The sequence below is a fragment of the Thamnophis elegans genome, chromosome 3 (genome assembly GCF_009769535.1).
Source record: "Thamnophis elegans isolate rThaEle1 chromosome 3, rThaEle1.pri, whole genome shotgun sequence".
NCBI classification, from domain to species: domain Eukaryota; kingdom Metazoa; phylum Chordata; class Lepidosauria; order Squamata; family Colubridae; genus Thamnophis; species Thamnophis elegans.
This window is the reverse complement of record NC_045543.1, coordinates 119,661,774-119,684,269: the sequence shown is the minus strand read 5'-3', so window position 1 is coordinate 119,684,269 and position 22,496 is coordinate 119,661,774. Positions and strand designations below refer to the sequence as shown.

The following is a 22,496-nucleotide window of genomic DNA, read 5'->3' as shown; positions in this document are numbered from 1 at the left end:
AATACAGGCAGTGTGATTACTGTAGGCTTAATATGTTGTGCAAAGCTAAGAAATTGAATTTATTTGGCAAAAGAAAGATTAAAAAGTTTTGCTAATACAGCCAAAGTCTTGCTACTTTCTCTTACCTTTGCTCTACAGCAGGGGTGTCAAACTCAAGGCCCAAGGCTCAAATCCAGTTCACTGGGTGCTTAGACCTGGCTCATGGGACCACCCTGGAAACATTGAAGGACCAGCCTACAGTGCCTCTGCCAGTGAAAATGGAGCTAGGGAGAACCACGACCCTTGTGAGCTACATATTTACTGGCAGAGGGTTGCAGGAGGTCATTGCAACTAAAAAAGGAGCTCACAATGACCACAGGTGGTCTTCCCAGGCTTCATTTTCACTGGCAGAAGGTTGTAAGAGGCCATCACAACCCAAAATGGAGCTTGGGACTCTGTTTTTGCTGGTAGAGTGCTCGGCTACCACAGGGGCCCCTGGCATGAGTGGTATCAAGCTGGTTATGCCCACCCTGACCATGCCCACACCATTCCCCCCTGAGGTCAAACACAACCCTGATGTGGTCCTCAATGAAATCAAGTTTGACACCCCTGCTCTACACTTTCCTTTAGGCAAATAGAATGGAATGGAATGGAATGGAAGAGAAGAGAAGAGAAGAGAAGAGAAGAGAAGAGAAGAGAAGAACAGAGTTGATAGTCTAGCTAGCATTAACTTTTGGACTGAACTTAGATTATGCTTTTGGAACTACTGTAGTTGTCTGTCATTTATTTACTCATTTGTACTTTGCACCTCAGTCTTAAATTATCCTTCTAATGCTGCCAAGAGGTTTTAGCTGCATTTGTACAATACCTTCAGCTAAAAAGTTGAATTATTGGGACATGCATTAGGGATATCTGAACAGGCCTGCAAAAATCTGGACGGCCATCCGATGGAATTAAAAGACTCTCTTCACAAAGACTGTTTATCCCTAAACATGCCAGGTATTAGTTAATGTTTGTTTGGAATCAGTATAAGAAAGAGTTGGGACCATTTTATATTGATCACCATAAAGCTGTTTTTACATAAGGTTATTCTTGGTGTGTCTGAAGTGACCTTTGATTTCAGGTACTCATAAATTCCTTTCTGGAGAGAACATAGTGAAGGTAAAGAAACTTGAGGAACACGGAGAATGTGATGGTGGGAATGAATGATAATGACAACTATGACATGAGCTCTTTCCAATAAAAGAAAATTGCAATTTGGGGAAAATGCAGAATCTCTATAACATAAGTACTGTCTACAGTGAAATGCAAGGGAACAGCAAGAGCATATTTATTGTACCAAGTCAATAGTTGTGAAAGGCCCTTCTTGCTTAGCTGTAGAAATCATGTGGCGAATGGGGTAATTTTGCAACTGACACCTTTTGATAGCCTGAGCAGATTTTAGCACATATAAAGCTGGGGCAATGAGGGAAATAATATGAAACCTTGAACTAATGCCAGGTAATTCCCTCTAAATGTTTTTTTTAACTCTTCTAGAGGAAGTATTCAACTATCAGGTCTAATTCAGCGAGGAATGACAGATCATCAGCTGATATATGCTGTTGATCCTTTTCTTTTTTTAATTATTAAAATATTTACTGCAGCAATGTAATCCTCCCTCCCTCCTTCTGATCATGAACCAATGAGGCAGTGGTGAAATTCAATTTTTTTTTACTACTGGTTCTGTGGGCGTGGCTTGGTGGGCGTGGCAGGGAAAAGATACTGCAAAATCTCCATTCCCACCCCACTCTGGGGCCAGCCAGAGGTGGTATTTGCTGGTTCTCTGAACTACTCAAACTTTCTGCTACCGGTTCTCCAGAACCTGTCAGAACCTGCTGAATTTCACCCCTGCAATGAGGTGACCATGAAACGTCATCATTATTTACATTAAAAATGGAGGAAAGTGCATCCTCACACTGCCCTTTTAAAGGGGGAAAATGTCAGTCACCAACAAAGAAGTTGATTTGTCTCCCCAAATTCTGAGGAGATTTGACTCTCTCATCTCCATTCATGTCACTGGCTGCACCCCAACCTCCCTTCCATGGAAAGATGAAAATGGGGTGGCAGAGGATCAAACTTCTCTCCTCACCCTATGTTATTCTTAAATAAGAATATTATTTAAGAACAGAGCATTCTCATTATTACAATAGTATTAACTATTTTTATTTACTATATTTATAATTCATAATACTGATAATCATTTATTATAAAATACAATATTTACACTATGTAGGATGCTTAATATTAATGTTTATTCTAATCTTTAATTAAAATTATAAAACAAGCATCAATAATTATGCACATGCTCCACAAGCTGTTCCTTTTATCAACTGGGGGCGATGGGGGAGAGGAAGAAGAAGAGGAAAAGGATGGGGAGGAGGAGGAAGAGGAGGAGAAGGAGAAGGTATGCATATGCTATGGTATTTCTATATCAGCCCAGAACAATGGGTCTGTTTGTTACTGTCCTGATCATCTGCCATTCTTATTGGCCATGGGCAGTGGTGGGATTCAATTTTTTTTACTACCGGCTCTGTGGGCATGGCATGGCTTGGTGGGCGTGGCTTGGTGGGCATGGCAGGGGAATGATACTGCAACATCCCCATTCCCTCCCTACTCCTGAGCGAAGGGTACTGTAAACATCTCCATTCCCTCCCCACCCCACTAACCTGCTTTCCAGCTCCATTCTCCTGTGTAGGGTAAGAGAAGAAGACCCAGCCAATCAGCTAGAACGTCGATCAGCTGAGACACGAGGCAGCGAATAGATAGGGGAAGAGCCAGCCAGAGGTGGTATGTGCCAGTTCTCCAAACTAGTCAAAATTTCTGCTACTGGTCAGAACTGGCTGAATACCACTTCTGGCCTTGGGGTCCTGAGTATATGTCCTAAACTCCAAATCCTTCGTGCTCCATTGAGCACACAGTGCACGGTGAAAGTGGATAGAGTTAAGTTTCTCTTGTACACATGTATATTTATAGGAAAAGTGAATAGCATTGGCAAAGACTGTTCATTTGCATTGGCTAATTTTATTACACAAAAACTATAGGTATAGAAACATGGTAACCATTAGCAGAAGCTTGACAATTGATTCGAACATAATATATTTGCTGACATGTATCCTTTTATATTTCAGAAACATTGTCTGATGCATTGAGCAACTCTTTTATCATGCATTTTCATATTGCAGGCATTTTTGCCATCCTCTTTATCTTGATTGCTGTTTTCTGTTAATTGTTCACTGAAGATTTGGCAGCCAAACTTCACATGCCAAACCTGTTTTCCCCCTCCACTGCCCTCTGGCTTCAGTAGTGCCATTTTCAGTTACTGTGTGCCATGATGAAATGGTGCAGGTTGTGGCAGAGCTACCTGCATAATGGTGAGAACCAGTTTCTATTCCACGGCTCTTATCCAAAGTTGTATTTTATATGACATCTTGGCTGGTCTTTCTCAGTGAATGTTTTGTAATCAAGCTGTTTCTTTGCTCTCTGTTTAAGAATGCATAAACCTTTCCCATCGGGCAACCTGCAAGTCTCTTGAAACTGCGGGAAAGTTTGGTGGAAATAATAGGAGCTGCAGTTTCATCTGAAGGATGCCTGGAAGACTGATATTGTAACTGTATGTGGAAATGACTTTGGAAGACAGAGATTCTGCCTGAGAACCGTCAGGTGAGATTATGTTAATGTAGCCTTCCAATATAGTAGAATTAGCTCATCTGGTCTATCTGGGAAAGCTGGCATCAGTCTTGCATGTTTCAAAGTACAATTCTCCTGCCATCGCTTTTACAGCCCAATAACTTAGGGAGGATACCCCCCTCCCCGATCCTCTTGCTTTTCCCACTATATAGCTGTGTACTATGTCCCCTCTTATCTGACCGTTCCCTAGCAGTATCTCTTCACCCATCTCCCAAGGTGATTCTCCATTACATATGTTCCCAGCAGTATCTAATTATTGTACTTTCTTCTTTTCTTGCCTATTGTAAAATCTGTATACTTTTCAATTATTGTTCTGACCTAGGCTTCCTCAGCAGCACAAAGTTGAGTCCTCATCCCGATAAATCCATTTTATTTTATTTACAGTGAATTCGTCTCCAGCAAAGTCTCAGCCCACAGTCTTTCAAGATAGTTCACACTTACCAACCTTTAGCAGGCTTGGAGAGTGGCCAGGCTGATATCTTTCAGACACCGCAATACTTGGCAAGAATGCAGGAATGAACTAATTGTCTCCTGCAAACACCCCTCCACTTGCACTCCTCTTTTATTCCCTATGGAGGGGCCATTCACTTTCCACCTGTGGCTTTACTCCCAAGTTGACCCTTATTCCTTAGCTGTTCCCTTCGTCTGGCAACTCTGCCCATGCGCACACAGGGAACAGGCTCCAGTTGTTTATCTGCCTCACTGATGTCTGACTCCAAAGGCAGCCGATAACTGTCAGATGGCCCTGGCCCCATCTCTGCCTCCAACACAGAGCACTCACCAGAGCCTTCCCCAGATTCCAGGACTGGCCCATGTTCCTCCCCAACCTCCTCACTGTCCGAATCTGCTTCCAGCTCCATGGCCACTAGTGGACCACAACAATTATCACCAGAGGTTGCATTCTTTTCCTTGACTTTAAACGCTTCAATAATCATACTTGATAAGTACCTAAAAACTAGGCAGAGCTGCATTCAGCACAAAGATCTCTAACTTCAGTGATGACTATGTCATATCTACAAGTGTTCTCATGATTACTCCACAATGTGTGCTATTGTAAAACGTACAGTCAAGCTATATGTGGTGTGAGTGGAACAATTGCTGGTTGGTTTGTTTATAACACTGATAGTCCAGCCATTTTCCAGAGGGTTACAATCTCAAGGTGAAACCGTAAAAAAGAAGGTGAAGTTATAAAATCAAATAAAGTAAAAAATAATAATAAATTGTCTACAAACAGACCATTTTAAACACTAAACTATAAGCAAGTAATGCTAAACAAAAGATGGACAAAAGTGCTCAAACTTTGGATTTCTAAATACTGCATGGTACATAAAAGAAGATCATTTCTTGCAACATGCTCTCTAGATCATTGGATGCCAAAGAGGACACACCTTGCAGTACTTTAAATCCTTATAAGTTTCAAAAGTTCCAGCAGCAGATTTGTGTACATTTTGTATTTATTTGTGTGCAAAATATTCAAGCACATTCTGGTTCTACCACCAAGCTGTGAAGCTATGAAATGAAGAGCCAGCCCTGCAGATGTGTCTTCAAGCCTCCATGGAGAGAAAAAACTCAGGGGAGCCCTACAACATCCAGGCCAAGTCTTTGAATGGGTATGACTACTGAAGATCTCAGACAACAGATCCAAAGGAGCATAGTAATTTGAAAAAAAAAAGCAACCCCCACCCCACTTTACTCTGTATTTTGGGGCTGATCATCCTTTCTACATTGTCAGAAAGTGTTAGAATCTATGTACATTAACTTGTAATTGCATCCAAACACTGAAGTCATTTGGGCAACCTAAGAACCTTTCAAAAACTCAAATAATTCCCTATACATGTGGTGGTGAACCACATGTGCCAGAGATGGCACTCAGAGCCCTCTCAGTGGGCACGTGTGCCTTCGCCCCAGCCCAGCTCCATCATATTTCTCCATTACGTTTCTTGCCGTCATTTGTAGGGAAACAAAATTTTGTGGGATGAAAAAGAAAAGTTAACTCAATCAATTCCAAATTTGCAAGATATTTTTCTTTTGCTGGAAGTTGGAATTGATTCAGTGAACTTTTTTTTTAGTCCCATAAACTTTTGTTTCCCTGCAAATGAAGGCGAGAAACACGACGGAGCTGGAAATCAGATAGGCAAAGAAATGCTTGGGTAGGAGAGAGAGGGAGGGAAAGAGAGAGAGAGGGAGGAGAAAGAGAAATGATATTGCAAAAGTTTTTCTTTCTTATTGTTGCTAAATGTAATATTTCCAAAGCAAAAAAAGGGGGGAGGGCATAAAAGTGCATTTATCACGTTTTTCTTAGAACAATTTGTTGAACTTTGCCTTGTTTATCATTATTTTAGGTAGTAAAACCTCAGTATTCAGGTTAAATTGCTCTGTTGGCACTTTGCGATAAATATCGTATTTTTTGGAGTATAAGATGAACCTTCTTCCCTCAAAAAAGAAGCTGAAAATCTGGGTGCATCTTATACACTGAATGCAGCATTTTTTGCCTCCTGAAACCCTGCCCCCTTTGCAAAAATGGCAGTGCATAGCCTTTAGGAGACTTTCAGAGTGCTCCTCAGAGCTGGGGAGGGCAAAAATATGCAAAAAAATGGGCTGTTTTGGGGAGGTCTGCAGAGTGTAAAAACTTTTTTTTAATTTGCCTCTTCAAAATCTTGGTGCGTCTTATACTCTGAAAAATAAAGTAAGTGGGTTTTGGATTGCAGTTTGGTAGGTCTCTAAAAGGTTCATCATCACTGGCCTATACTATAGTAATTTGTACATTTCCATGAATTCTATGAGGGATCGTTGGTGCTCTGTGAGCTTGGTTTTTTCCTTGCAGATGTTTCATTATCAAAACTAGGTAATATCTGATGATGTTACCTAATTTCAACCCTAAGCTACAAATATTCTCCATTATTGATTCCATGAATTTTAAGATAGCAAACTAACTCCATGCAATTTCCTGGATGCTTCTTCTCACATATACTTTCCAATCATTGACTGAAAGAATTGGCTTAACTCTTGAGCACCAGGGAATAGATTAGAAGAAGAAAGAAAGAAAGGAAGGAAGGAAGATAGGAAAGGAAGGAAGGAAGGAAGGAAGGAAGGAAAGAAGGAAGGAAGGAAGGAAGGAAGGAAGGAAGGAAGGAAGGAAGGAAGGAAGGAAGAATCCTTACACTGATTAGATACCCCAAACCCAGTTTTGAATAATTTCTTCTCCAGTCAGATTTCTTCTGTCCAACTCTCCATTGAGGGTTTTTTTCCAGAGTCATAGTAGCTATATAGAATGAAAACTTTACTTCTGTTAACTTAGCATAGGATCCTCCTGGCATAATAATTAATTTAAACAATACTTCAGCATTAATGCCAGAAAAATATGTATGTTGTTTATGCATGCCCCAGGGAAAGTATGCCATCAAAGCAAATCTAAAATTGAGTAATGCCTTTGATTAAAACTGGCTTTAGTGTTACAGCAGAATTTCAGATGAAAAAGCAATGGGTATCACAGAACAGGGATATCTGACTTAGGGCAAGTTGCATGAGTTGCTTCTGAGGATTGCCACATCATCATCATATGATGCATTAAATGTCTTGATGCATCACAAGAAAATGTAGTCTTGGCATTTCCAAGTCCCGGCAGGGTCAGGATCAAAGCTGATGTATATTTACACAGGGATTCCCCCTTTGGACTTACGTAAATCTGTGGAATGAGAATAGCAGACTTGGGTGATTATGACTCTAGAAGTGGGACATCTCCCACTGCAGGCCTAAGACAGAAATACAAGGATCAACCCAGATTAAGAAATGAAAGAAAAAAGAATCAAAAGGGCAGCACAATTGTGTGAGCGAAACTCTGCTTGTTTTTATGGTGACACAAAGAGCTTTGATTGTATCATTGCAAATGCTATTCCGACTTTTTTGACCATACCCTGAAGACAATGCTGATTCAGAAACATAGACTGGAGGAATGCTGTTTAATAAAAAGTCCTACATTTTTGAACCATCCACAAGCCATTTGGAAAGCAATCTTCACAAGCTATATCGTTAAAAGTTGTAGATTTTGGCAAAGTCTTGCCTCCCAAAATTGAATAGAAGCAAAGTAGAAAGAATATAGACTCAAGATTATGTGAAGTGTTAATACTACTTTATAATGCCTTGGTAAGGCCACACTTGGAATACTGCATCCAGTTTTGGTCGCCACGATGTAGAAAAGATGTGGAGACTCTAGAAAGAGTGCAGAGAAGAGCAACAAAGATGATTAGGGGACTGGAGACTAAAACATATGAAGAACAGTTGCAGGAACTGGGTATGTGTAGTTTAATGAAAAGAAGGACTAGGGGAGACATGATAGCAGTGTTCCGATATCTCAGGGGTTGCCACAAAGAAGAGGGAGTCAAACTATTCCCCAAGGCACCTGAGGCTAGAACAAGAAGCAATGGGTGGAAACTAATCAAGGAGAGAAGCAACTTAAAACTGAGGAGAAATTTCCTGACAGTTAGAACAATTAATCAGTGGAACACTTGCCTCCAGAAGTTGTGAATGACCCAACACTGGAAGTCTTTAAGAAGATGTTGGATAGCATTTGTCTGAAACAGTATAGGGTTTCCTGCCTAGGCAGGGAGTTGGACTAGAAGACCTCCAAGGTCCCTTCCAACTCTCCTATTGTATTTGTGCATCTAAAATATTACTATATGGGTATTTTTCATACATGGTGTTAAAATTTTTATAAATCAAAATTATAATAATAAAACTAAATAAAATATAATAAAATAATATTAAACTTAATTAAAAATATAAAACAGTTGATCACTTCCTAGACTGGGGAACATTCTCCAAGGCTTTGATTGGTCACAGAAGATGGATTGAAAAGGACATCAGATTCCATCTAGACAAAGCCAGTGCCATATAGTTGCTTAGGACAAGAATCACATTCAGTCTTATTGATCTGCTAGTTATTAAGAATTCTTCCAATTAATCCAAAAAACAACCTACTATAGGATCCATGCAGAAGCTCCCAAAAACCTCACAAGCAGAACCTGAAAACAATTGCTCAAATTCATTAAGTCAACATGGCTATTTATCCTTGATAATTTGGCTGAAACCAGAGTTGATAACATTTGCCAGCACAGGATTGCTATAAGTTTTAAAACTATGGATTTGTTAGACAGAAATAAATATTGAAATTATGTTTTGCCACAAATGACAATGCCACACAAAGTGTGACACCAGCCTATATCAATTGTAAGAGATGATTGGATTGTTACCATCTATTGTACAAGTCTAAAGACAACCACATCTTTTAAAAAAATTGTACTGGTTTTATCACACTTGTCAGACTTCTTATTCAACATTGACGCAAGATGTCCCTATCATCCAGTCAGAGCTGAAGAAGCTTCTTGGATGAGAAGTGAGATGTCTTCAAAGGAAAACAAGAAAGTCCAGTTGCCTCTTGAAAAAAACATCTTTGGAAACATGGATGCTAGGTAGAAGTTGATTGAAGACAGAACAAAATGAACCCTTATTTCTAGAGTCATCTGTAGAATCAAAGTTTTTAAATCAAAATGATTAAAACAGTGTAACTTTACCCCTTTCTTATGTATGTAACGTAACAATGCACATAACAAAAGGACAGAAGTTGGATTGCAATGTAGAATAACGTGCTCATCATCCAGCCCTCACTCTCCCTTCAACCCTCCCTATGGATGACTCTGCTTATTTTTTGCCTTCATTGCATCTATTTTACTAAGAATATTGATGAATCTGCTAATGGCCACTAGATGGCCAAAATAATTCCATGAACATCTGTGACCCAAATGGACGAGAGTCTTCTTTCTCACCTGGTGATTCTTTCTTTCCCAAGCAACTACGTAACCCCATGAGACCCTTGTATATGCATTGCGCAGTTCATCTCTTAAGACTTTTATTGTATGAGGGGAGAAGTTCTTAACACAGAAGTTCTCAACCCTCTGTGTGTGTGTGTGTGTGAGAGACCTGGTGTTAATTTGACCTTTTGAACTGGAAATAGTGGGACCTGAATTGAGGGGGTTTCTGCACCGAAACATTTTTCCCACTGCAGAGCTTTTTGTGGCTGTGTCATTTTGCAAAGCAAATAAAACCACAAAGATGATAAAACACTTAGCTGCATTATTGTTAAATAATAAGCAGGACATCTGCATCAGAAAATCTCCTGGTTTTAACAACAATAATAAAAAGATGCATTATTTACTCTAACATTGCTAATTCTTCAGTAATGTACAAGCTCCTAGATTGTATCTGTAAACAATCCAAGCAGTGTTTTGGGATTACTGAGTACTTCCTATCAAAGGCATTAAAATAATCGCATCTTGGCACATTAATAGAATTTAATGGTTGGGCAGGAAAATAGTAGGAAAAAAGGATGTTAAAAATGCAGCAGATGGATTTGATATTTTACTGATTGTGTGTGGCGTTGCCGTTGCCAAAATAGCTCTGAAGTCCTAGCATGCACTAAAGACTTTCCACAGCCAGTTTCCAATGTGACATTGGCTATTTTTTTGTAATTGCATAATAAATTTCCTCTCCGTCAAAAAGAAATTCTGGTTTATGCAGATATATTTGCTGCAACTTTTCACAGCATGAGGGAGATTCCATTCTAGATACAAATTGGTAACACGATTATAAACTGCTCGGATTCATGGGGCCTTTTCATATGTATGAAGCTTAAATAGTTTTTTTCATCCTAAGAAGTTATTCCATGTGATATTTTTTCAATTGTCGGTTCTCATGAAATTTTAAAACCTGCTTCAAGTAAATTGTAAAACCTGTTTTACAGATGTTCCCTTCCAATTTCTTCTTTTACCTGAGAATGCTCAGACTTTCACACGAGAAAACAGAATTAAAGGCAATTTGATGCCTTGAATAAGAAAACCCTGACCCTGAGGGAGCACTAATTGCCTTTATTTCATTTCATTTATTTATTGTTTTTCTTTGGGGACACTAATTGTCTTTGTTTAGTTTGATTTATTTACTTTTCTTCCAAGGAGTTCAGTGGTATATGTGGTCTTCACCCCGGTTTCAGCCTTACAATAAACATATGAGGTAGGCTAAGCATAAAGCTGTGATCTGGCCTGGTCAGCATCACTACTGAATAGAGCAGGGGTGTCAAACTCAAGGGGGGGGAGTGTTTAGATCTGGCCCGCGGGGCTGCCCTGGAAACAGCAAAGGACCGGCCTGCGGTACCTCTGCCAGCAAAAATAGGTTCCTGAGCTCCATTTTCTCTGACAGAGGGTTGCAGGAAGCCGTCGCAGCTGAAAATGGAGCTCAGGAGCCCATTTTCGCTGGCAGAGTGCTCAGGCCACCACAGATGCCCCTGACACAAGTGACGTCAAGCTGGCCATGCCCACCCTGGCCACACCCACCCTGGCCCCTCAAGGTCAAACACAACCATGATGTGTCCCTCAATGAAATTGAGTTTGACTCCCCTGGAATAGAGGATACAAAACGAATCTGATAATAGCCTGATACTCTAATAGACCATGCTTGAAAGAATAGCACAGACTCTTGGGGATTTTGATTACTACAGGCCTATTTGTATACTACTAGAGATGACTCCTCACTCTTTGAGGATGTGTGTGTACACACAAATCAGAGGCGGTCTTCAGCAGGTTCTGACCAGTTTTGGAGAACCGGTAGTGGAAATTTTGAGTAGTTCAGAGAACCGGTAAATACCACCTCTGACTAGCCTGCCCCCCATCTATTCTCTGTCTCCCGAGTCTCAGCTGATCTGGAGGAAATGAGGATTTTGCAGTAACCTTCCCCTGTCACACCCACCAAGCCATGCCCACCAAGCCACGCCCACAGTAAAAATATTTGAATACCACCACTGACACAAATAGTATGTGTGCATGATTGGATGGCAAAAAAAAGCAATAGGATGAATCTAGTCATAAGTTCCATTGGGATCTATTGCAGGATTCAGAAAAAGAGTAGACAAGTGGAAGATCAGCAGATAGTGTAGAGACTGGTACATCGTATCCCTGCTTCTGGCCCTATTTACAGTCTGTGCCTTTTTCTTCTACCCTAATAATAGCATTGGTGAACAATTGGTGCTTTGCAATTTTCATGAGTATTGTTCTGTACATTTGAAGACATTGAGATTGCTGTTATGATGCAACCTATATTGAGAATAGTTAACTTTTACCTTCTATATAAGATGCATTGTGTGTAAGAGAGGAACGTTTGTATGCTAACTAGATGAGCCAAGGTGGCGCAGTGGTTAAATGCAGCACTGCAGGCTACTTCAGCTGACTGCAGTTCTGCAGTTCGGCTGTTCAAATCTCACCGGCTCAGGGTTGACTCAGCCTTCCATCCTTCCGGGGTGGGTAAAATGAGGACCCAGATTGTTGTTGGGGGCAATATGCTGACTCTGTAAACCGCTTAGAGGGGGCTGAAAGCCCTATGAAGCGGTATATAAGTCTAACTGCTATTGCTATAGATACATATACTAGTTACATTTTATATCTATTATTTTGGACTTTGATTACAAAACAAAAATATAAAACATCTCCTCCTCCTTCTCCAAATACAAAATACCGAAAAATCGTTGAGCCAAGTTATTCTAATGATTCTCAAAACATTTTACAATAGATTCAATTCAAATTGATCAGATAAACTGTAGTATTTTAGCTTTTTTTGTAATCTCAGGAAAGGAATATAATCCTAACTGTGTTGTGTTTCTATTAGATGGAACTGTAGGATTCAAGAGTTTGGACTCATCATTGCACATTTGGAACAATATCTGAAAGTGTTTACATAGGTGGGGAAAAGCACAGAGGCAATTAAATTACTCCAGGTCCCACATATAGATGACAGCCCTTTAGAAACATGCTTTTGTATATGAAATTGATCTCAAGAATCAACAGTTTTCCTTTGGGTCAATTAAAATATAATCCTAAGCGTTATTTCAGGATTTCTTCATTCATTCCTGTTTAGTGAGCCATTAACCTTAAGATACAAACAGAAATAAAAACAAGCATGAAGAAATCAATAAAGTTGACAATGGCTACTCCTTGGGAAGGGATTTAAATTAATATTCCACTCCCAACCCTCGGTATAGACCACAACCATCTGCATGGAAATATTTTCTGTCAATAAATTTAACCCAATCAAACCTGGTTAATGGTGATCCAGAAACACTAACTTGACCAAAACCTTTCTTTTGGGGAATAGAATACCCACCTACTATCTTTAGAGAACATATAGTATCCTTTGAACCCTTGTACTGGGATCATAGTGGCAAGTAGGGGTGGTTTTCACTTACCTTCCCTACCGGTTTGCAAATGTGTATGCGTGCAGGTGCATGCTTCGCCCCATCCACACATGCGCCTGACCTTCTGCACATGTGCTTTGCTCAAAAAATGTCCCTAAATGGAATGAAATAGAGCCATGGTGGCAGGGCAATTTCCACGGCAGGACAATTTCCGCTACTGGTTCCGGCAAACAGGGGCGAACCGGTTGAATATCATCTCCGGTGGCAAGGCTTCATTGCATTTCTTGCCTTTCCTCATCAGCTGATAGTCTCTGTTTCTGTTATTTAAGGAAGTGAGTGGAATCCACTAGTGAAAATATTCTGTGTGTACACAGACAGAATTATGGGAAAATATTTTAGCAAAATCTGTTATTGCTTAATAAAATCACTGCTGGTTCTTCTCCCCCTTTCCACTCTGAAGTCATGTGAGCTGTAAAGTGTTGATTTGATGCTGTGGGGCCATTTTATGTTTAGAAACAACTCTTGGCATATGGGGAAGAGTGACAAATCCCAGCTGAGTATTTCAACCAGATGGGGACATGCAAGTGGAACAGCTCCTCAAAACTATGACATTTACAAACACGATACATTTGGGAGTCGGATACTCTTTCTACCCTCCCAGCTTCTGAGCATTGTTAACAGATTAGTGCCATATATTTTATGCTTGTGCCTACAAGCACAAGTGCTGGGATTTTAAATCATATTTTATAGATCAAAACCATTCTTGACAAGCTCTTTCAATGAGCTTGATAATGCAGTGGTTCAGTTTCTACTGTGTATGTAAGTCTTTAGAAGATCTTGCATGTCAATAAATTTCAAATTGTGGTTTATAGAACAAAAATATTTAGAACTTATTGAACTCTATTCATATAGAAAAGGACTGTCAAAAACATCATTTTGTTGGAGATATAATTCAGATAATGCATCAGCAACAGAGTGGTCAACATCTGGAATGCTTTACCTGACTCCATTGTTACATCCTCAAATCCTCACAGCTTTAACCTTAAACTGTCTACTGTAGACCTCACCCTATTCCTAAGAGGTCCGTAAAGGGGGCGTGCATAAGCACACCAGCATGCCTACAGTCCCTATTCTATTGTCTCCATTTATTTGTATTCATTTCCTTTGTTCATGTCCATGTTCATTCCCATACCTGCTATCTTGTACATATTAGACAAACTAATAAATAAACATAGTGTATGTTTCTTCAATGTCTTAATAAAAACATTAGAAATATATACATGCTTGAATAATATTTGCATTATATAAGTAAATACAGAATTGCAACTTCTTACTGTAACAATGACATATATCATACTATGTTTTTCCTTTGTCGTCTTTCTTTCCCTTTTTTTGTTAAAGCACTTTTTAATGTCTTCTTTTTCTTTTCTCTTCTTTTTGACATGATATGCATCTCCATCACTGTTATTTTTGTGTGTGTTTTTTTTCTTTTTCTTTGTTATTCATTGAAAGCAATAAAAACTAAATTAAAAATGTAGAGTGGCAGAATCGTACACCAGAAAATGTGATGGGTGAGGTCAGAGAGATGATGATAAAAAAGCAACAACAAAATATATTGGCAAACTGATATTGAGGATCAGAGGATCAGATTAACATCTCAGAAGAGAAAAGGGCAGGAAGAAATGAAAGCAACTAACAGCAGCTCTACATGGAATTCCCATCTCACAAAGTGCCCAACATATTTCAGTGGAAAGATAATGGAAAGGGATATTTCAATTTTCTGTGATCACAAAGTGACAGTATAACATGTGAAGGACACCAATTTTCATGTCATTTATACAATGGTTTGAAAGGCTTGCCTCTTGAACAACAGTTTACTGCCAGCAATCTTATTTGGAAAAATATTTAGGATACATATTAGATTATAGGATTAGTTTCCCATTTTTCCTATTTTTAAACAAATGTTAATAGTATAATTAATGTTTACTAATTGACATGAGATGAGATGAATATTTGGGTAACATGAATTAATGTTTAATATATCAGACATGTAATTTATGGTGGATTTTTTCTCTTTTCCCTTTACCTTTCTCTTCTTATTAAAAATACATCTCAGATTGTCCCGTTGCTATGCAAAAGAAGAAATCAGGACATGTAAATCATTTGTACTGCAATTCCATCTTCTGACAACAGTTAAACATAGAAACCTGAGTCCCTTTGCACTTAGTAACAAAAATCACCCTTGATAATAATGTGTGATCAGACACAAACCAGATATGGAGGAAGTCTCACTAATCCTATGAGATGGTAATATGAAAAATCAATTATTGTGTGGATTTTTTGTTTAGATGAAATATTTAAACATCTTGGCTTCTGAGGGAGGAATAATTGCAACTTATTAGGCCCAATATGAATTACTAAAGGACAAGGCTTAGTAAGTGAACTGGAGCTGGACAATATGTTGCTTATGGGCACCTCCTCTATGCTTTTCAAGTTGTCTGATCTTGAGTTTCATATTACTTGCTTGTTTGTTTGTTTGAACAGCTGATTTCTTTAGTTTATAGCAAGCTGTCTCATTAATTTCCTGATTGACTTTGGGGCCATGCAGACTCACAATAAACATTCATAAGAAGTAGAGTTACTGGTAGCTGTTGGCCGGAAGATAATAATTCAACTGCCATTTTTATTGGGGTCTATTCATGGAATGGTGAAAAACTTGCATTTTATTCTTTGCATCAGGAAACCATTAAAATTGCAAATCAATCCATATCTTCTTGGAAGAAGCATGTATTGAGAACAGTATGCCAAATGAATGTATTAATGAATAAATGGCTCATTGCAGTCAAGGACCAGCATAAAGGTAGATCATTTTTCTGAGCAATCATGTACGATTGTCCCAAAGGTGCTTTTTCAAGAGGCAACTGGACTTTCTGTTTTTTCTTTGAAGGCGTTTCGCTTCTCATCCAAGAAGCAAAACGTCTTCAAAGAAAAACCAGAAAGTCCAGTTGCCTCTTGAAAAAGCACCTTTGGGACAATCATGACCTGGATGACTGAGAATCTCCATAGACATGTAAAAGATTGATTTATTAGGATTCTAAAAGAAATTATTTTTTTCTTAGACTTCTAAGTATTGTGGCTTTTCACAATATGCTAATTCTAGAACACGAATATAGTTCCCACTCTTATTGTTGAAATGAAATTCTGCCAATACACAAAAAATGTCTCCAATGTTCTGCCTATACAAATAGAATGGCTGTCAATAAGTGGTGGGATTCACTTACCTTCCCTACTGGTTCGCAAATGTGAGTGTGCTTCTGCGCATGTGCACTACCTTCTGAGCATGTACAGAAGGCCGCACATTACATCTGGGAAGATGGGCGGAGCCTCCCACAGCCACCGCTACTGGTTCGGCTGAACTGGAAAGAACTGACTGAATACCACTTCTGCTGCCAGTACAAAGTCTTGTCATTTCTAGTATTAGAAATAAGATTTCAGGATCTCACTAGAACCTTCATTCTCATCCTGAAATTCTAGGAAATATAGCCTCAGTTCATCTTTGTGTCAATTTTTGGTTGTTGTGAAAATGGCACTTTTTGCTGTCTTCCTGCAATTATCTACAAATGTAACTGAATATTTTAGATGCCATTCTCTTCCACATGTGAAGTTGAAACTGCAGAGAGCAACCAACAAAGAAACAGACAAATAGAATAAAAACCCAAAGAGAACATTTCTTCTGAAATGACCTTAAAATGCTCTCCTTGTGTTACTCCCAGATTTTATGGAAGGCCATGTCCCTGTTTAAGATCTAATGTGTTTGGAGAGCAATAAAAAGCTCTTTGTTATTGGGGAGAATCCCTTTTATATGCAGCGAATTGGATCAATTTGACCCTGATTGTCTCTCTTCTCTTTTTGTCTGACTATTTCAAACACCAGGCTCTTGGCATTAACTTAAGGAAGAAGCTGATTGAACCATAGGCCTGACACTTGTCAGTAGTGGATAATGCTGGTTTCAATCTGTCATGTTCGCACATAAATGAGCAGTGACAGAGATAGACTGTTGAATAGAAAAAGCAGTTTTACTGTGGCTAACCTTTCCATGTATAAATGCAGCCAGTAACAAGGCCTGAAAATAGCTTGTATAGCTGAGAAAGAACATTCTGAAACATATAACAGAATGATGTATTATCTCTTTGGCTATCAGAAATTGCCCCGTTAACAATGGGCACCTTCCTGAGTATAAAGATAAAGTGGACTTTCATTAGAAAAAATGACACAGACAGATTCACTTCAGTGTGAATTGTCAATACAATATTTAGTAGGTAGCCAATGTCACTCTGCTACCAGGGAAGAAAGCATTGCCCTGTCTGGAAGTTAAACAGCCTAGTTCTTTGGCGAATTAGCTTTTAAAAAGAGAGAATAATATCAACTGCTTATTCCTTTTTAATCAACAGCAGAATACAAATTTTACCTTTTAAACATTTTACCAAATCTCATCAGGTAGCTCAAGAAATACCCTCTGCCTTCCAATCAATCCAGCTAAAAGTTCAGTTGGAATACTGCGCCCTAAAAATAGAAGACGTGAAGAATGGAAAGTTGTTGTGATTTCTGCACACTTTTAGGATATGCTGAAATCCCGTAATGTACAATAGATTCATTAAAATGAGATGTTTCTTTAAAAGTGAATTTAAATCTGCCACGGTTTCAGAGCAATTTGCATAAGTGTACGCACACACATCCCCTAAGTTTCTAATTAAATACTAATTAGTATTATCACCAGAATTGTCTCCCAGCCCTAGCTCCTCATGGCTTTGTCACTTTGATTAATGCATAGTCATTTATTAACTTATTTAACTAGCTGAGGTGCTTCATGACAAACCAGATTAAATTATTCTCATAACAGTCTTGTTACTAGGGAGAAAAAAAAGGAGAATAATTTTAAACTTAATAAAAACTACCCTCAATAATCTTACAGCTTTTCTACAGCACCCTTAAAAGATGCTCCTTGTTTGATTTATAATGTATGGGGTTGTATAAAGTATCCATTAATAAAATTTATGTGTTCATTTAAGCAGGAGCTTTACAATGGTACTGTAGCCCTGAGTGCTTATTATTTAACTTTTGCTATAGTTATGAAAATAATTAATGTTCTGACTAGACAGGGTCTAAAATACCCACTAGAAAGAGATAATTAGAGGCATAAATAATGCGTAGGCCTAGCATGTTGGTTTAAAAAATATATATTAATTGTCTTTGCTTCCCAGTTAAACTTTATCAAAGAGGAACAGTTTATGTAGGCTGTTAGTTTTAAGACAAATAATGTTCCAGCTAATTTGAAGGTGGGGGATAGTTCAGTATGAAATAATGGGAGGTTTGTGAGTCTAAAGAGCACAAGAATTAAGGCTAAATGTTGTTTGTGATAAATATCGACAAGTCCACCCCACACAAGGCAGGGGAGTTATAAAGACAAAGCTACATACAAAATCCCTCCTCCGCATTTGTTTTGTAAATACGCTCATGGTGCAAAACGGAATAATAAGTGTAATGCTCTTTAGTATATTCCAGTTTAATATTTGTCTCCAAGGTATGGGGACAAAATCCACAAGGTATGTCAATGTGATAACATCAAAGTAAATGACAAAATAATTCCACATCAAGAGAGAGATCCAGTGTGAATTTTTCGCCCCAACTTCAAGACACTGGACAAATGGTGACCCATTAAAATAAACTTAAAATACTTTAGTAAATACTATTATCAAGTATCATATTTCAGTATTGAATACCACCATGCACTAAGATAAAATTTAAATATTTAATATTTATCAAGGTAACAAAATAAAACTAGATATAGAACTTTTGTCCTCCAGAGCTTTTGTCCTCCATACAGTGGTACTGTATGGTATATCACATTCATATTTATTTTGAATTGGACAACAGGACAAAGAAATCTTCAAGCAAAGAGTCTTAGATATCAGTATTCAATGATATCCACCATACATTATGATTCCTAAATTCTTAAATGTTCAGCCAAGAACAAAAGAGCATTGACAAAAGAATAATGCTTAACTATGGGCTTGACACAGTGCCAGGAATGGTCTTTATCAGGGTAAGCTTTGAATTGCTGTACTCCATGGTAGATGCAGGTGATTCTAGAAAATAATATATCAGGGATGGTAGTTCATAGAAGACATCATATATTTTTTTATCATTTATATGTTTTGGTGAGGATCCACTATCTAGATCCATTACTAATTAGAACAGCTCCCTATGGTCTTCATCTTAGATTGTCTTATTTCCTTCAGGAGGTAAATGTACATGTTGTTAGCCATTGTCAAGTTTGCCCAAATGAGAGATAATTTTCTAGGATAGATCATTTACAAAGGATGTGAACTTATTTACACATATTTTAACACGGTGAAACACTTGTACCTATTCTGTCATACTGTTGTTGATGTGACATTTTTTTTTTAAATTTTGAGGTGGTCTTTTGACTAATCAATAAAAATCTACAACTTTTACCAGAAGATGGCCATATTGATTTGCTAATCTATCAAGGTCATGAGTGGATACTAGAGATAATGAATATGAAGGAGTTCACTTTGCTTTTATTACCAAAGACCCATTGCCTGGTGCAAAAGGCATAACCAGATAACATCATTGGAATTGTGATCCAATGGAGTTTGCATTGGAGTAGTTTCTTAAGCTATCAGAAAACTATGCCAACATAAAATGTGCTGCCTGATTGCTAAGCCCTCAGCCATAGTAATAAGCGTGTATCAAGTCCTGATATTACTATTTTAAATAGGCCATGTTTGTAAATTTCCATTCTAATATTTCCTTTTCCCCCAGCCATCATTCACCAATAGGAAACAACTACTAATAACTTTCTGTAATGTAGTGCAGGCAGAGCTGGGTGAATGTAGGTGGGTGCTTGGAATAACATGTTAATACGTTACCCAATAAACAGGTAACAAGCAGGGAGATTGTCTGTGCCTGTGTATCTTCTAAAACGCACTAAGCCCATTGCCGTACATAAAAGCAATTGTCCATGAGCTTTTTCTAATACACTGTCCATCAATCCTAATAAGAAAAATTCTAGTTTCAACTGAATACTAATTTTAAGAAGAGGACAAAGATGAAGCAGGACAGAAGGATTGTTCACTAGTGTTGCAAAAGTAATGTCGTTGAAAATAAAATTGGTTCTGCCATTGTTTACTGCAGTACTAGAAGTATTCTATGGATGGCTATGGAGCCAGAATAGAGCAGCCAAAATCAGGCACCTCCTTCCCCAGAGTAACAGAAACAGGAAAATGGTCAGCCATGCAAAAATCTTTGTTGGCAGAAGTGGTGGAAAACCTGAGATGCGCCAGGATCAACCATTCATAGAGGGTGGCACTTTTTCCTTGTTTAAATGAACCTTTTGTGCAGCACAAAACTTTTCCAAGAGAGTACTCGTCATGGTTTGAATTCTCAGATCCGTGAGAATTCCTGGTTATGAGCATTGCATAATATTATGTTTTCTTGGAGAAAATTGATTGAGCTCTGTGACATAAAATGCTTGCATGTGTGTTTGTGTGTGCCTGTGACTATGTGTATCGCTCTGTGTGCCTATCTGTGTATACACCATTTGAGAATAAATTAAGATTGAAAATACGAATATCTCATACTGCTTTCTTAACTTCTGCAGAAATCTCATTAGGCCTAGGTGTCAGGCCTGCAGCCATATTCCTTTTGGATTTTTGGCCTGCCACACTTTCTATTATTCTACTATGCCTTTTCTATTGTGGGGAAATGGGAGGGGGATTGTACGGAGTTAGATGCTATGTAGCCAAAACAAAATTCTTTTCGAGAAAGCCAAGGTCATCCTTTGTATCTGCATCTCTGCACCTGACCGGAACTGGATGGGTGGAACTGCCAGCATGGCAGTGGAAGATTGGATCATGTGATGGACTTGTGGCTGTGAGTGCAAGATTTTAAACTTTCAATTGGGTGGGGAAAACTGGGAAGCTTTCAGATTCAGATTTTCCCAGATGTGCCAACATGGCTCTCTTAATAAATTGAAACTTTGAACAATACTTTGCCTTGGACTCTGATTTAATTTTGGATGCTATTTTGAACCCTGACACTAGGGTTCCTGTGAAAAGCATGTCAGTTCTATTGGTATCTTTTCTAGCTTCACTGTGAAAACCGATAGTTTCATTCCATCTGTTTTCCAATCACTTGAACAAGCTCAATCTCTCCCTTGTATGTTGGATGGAATAATGGAATAAGATGAAATCTTTCTTTCTTCTTAATATATATATTTCTTCTTTATATCTTATTTTCCATTTAGACACACTACCGGAATGTGATGGGCTACCATTAATCCTGTGTCTAGTCTTCAGTAGACTTGCTACAAGGCTAGCTATATTGAGTATTTTTTCCTAAAACTGAGAAACTACTTTGTTGAACAAGATTTCAAAGGGATCATCCTCAAGACTCATTACGGTACACAGGAGATGCAGACCAAATGATCCATCTCAAAAAAACATTCATCACCATCATCATGGCAAATTAAAGTTAGAATCCTTGGTAGTCTCATTGTCCTTAAGTCTTATTGAAATCAATGTCAAATGTTCTTCATTTCATGGACCCTAACTGCAAATTTGCTCAGAAACTGGCTTATTGTCAAAATACACTCTAAGATTCTTTTGTATTGGTGAATAGCTTGTTTTTTTTGCTTGCTTGGAACAATCTTATACAAATCTACATCATATCAGATTTCAAGATGGAGATAATGTCTCTTCATAGATGAGCACAGATAATTCATAAACCATGATAGAGAAAGGGTCAGGTAGCACCAACTTCTTCTATATCAATATTCTATTTGAAGCACTGTAACACCTAACAAGATCTGAATAAGATTTTTTCCAATTATTGAACTTTTCTATGTTCTTTTGCCTTGGGATTTCCCCTTGATACTAAATAGATTTTCAAGGGTCTTAGGTTGAGGAGCATGTGGTAGCTGACTATGACTAAGAGAAAGAGAGAGTGAGTGAGCTGAAACAAAGCTGTCTATGAAGCTTTTTAAAAAAAGTTCTGAATCCACTGCATTAAATGCTACTTAATGGAGGGACACGGTGACTAAGTGGCTAAGACGCTGAGCTTGTTGATCAGAAAGGTTGGCAGTTCGAATCCCTAGCACCATGAGCTCCTATTACTTGTCCCAGCTTCTGCCAACCTAGCAGTTCGAAAGCATGTAAAAATGCAAGTAGGAAAATAGAGACAACCTTCGGTGAGAAGGTAAGAGCATTCTGTGCGCCTTCGACGTTTAGTTATGCCGGCACATGACTATGGAGACGTCTTCGAACAGCGCTGGCTCTTCGGCTTTGAAATGGAGATGAGCACCGCCCCCTAGAGTCAGGAACAACTAGCACATATGTGCTAGTGCTTAATGGAGGGAAATTGAGTACATTTACATAATTTGTATGAATTAGAATTCATTTTCTATTCATCAGAACGTCTGATGTGTCCAACCCCAAAATACAATAGTACTTTCACTTTTTATCTTTAAATATTTTTA

At 38.5% G+C, this 22,496-nt stretch overlaps 1 long non-coding RNA gene across 1 annotated transcript; it reads left to right on the top strand.

Moving 5' to 3' along the window:
- The first annotated feature begins 847 nt into the window (after window positions 1-847).
- Window positions 848-21,629, top strand: LOC116505302. The gene is made up of 3 exons (XR_004254923.1): window positions 848-978; window positions 3,508-3,678; window positions 21,267-21,629. It is a non-coding gene; the product is annotated as an uncharacterized LOC116505302 (long non-coding RNA).
- Window positions 21,630-22,496: the final 867 nt, after the last annotated feature.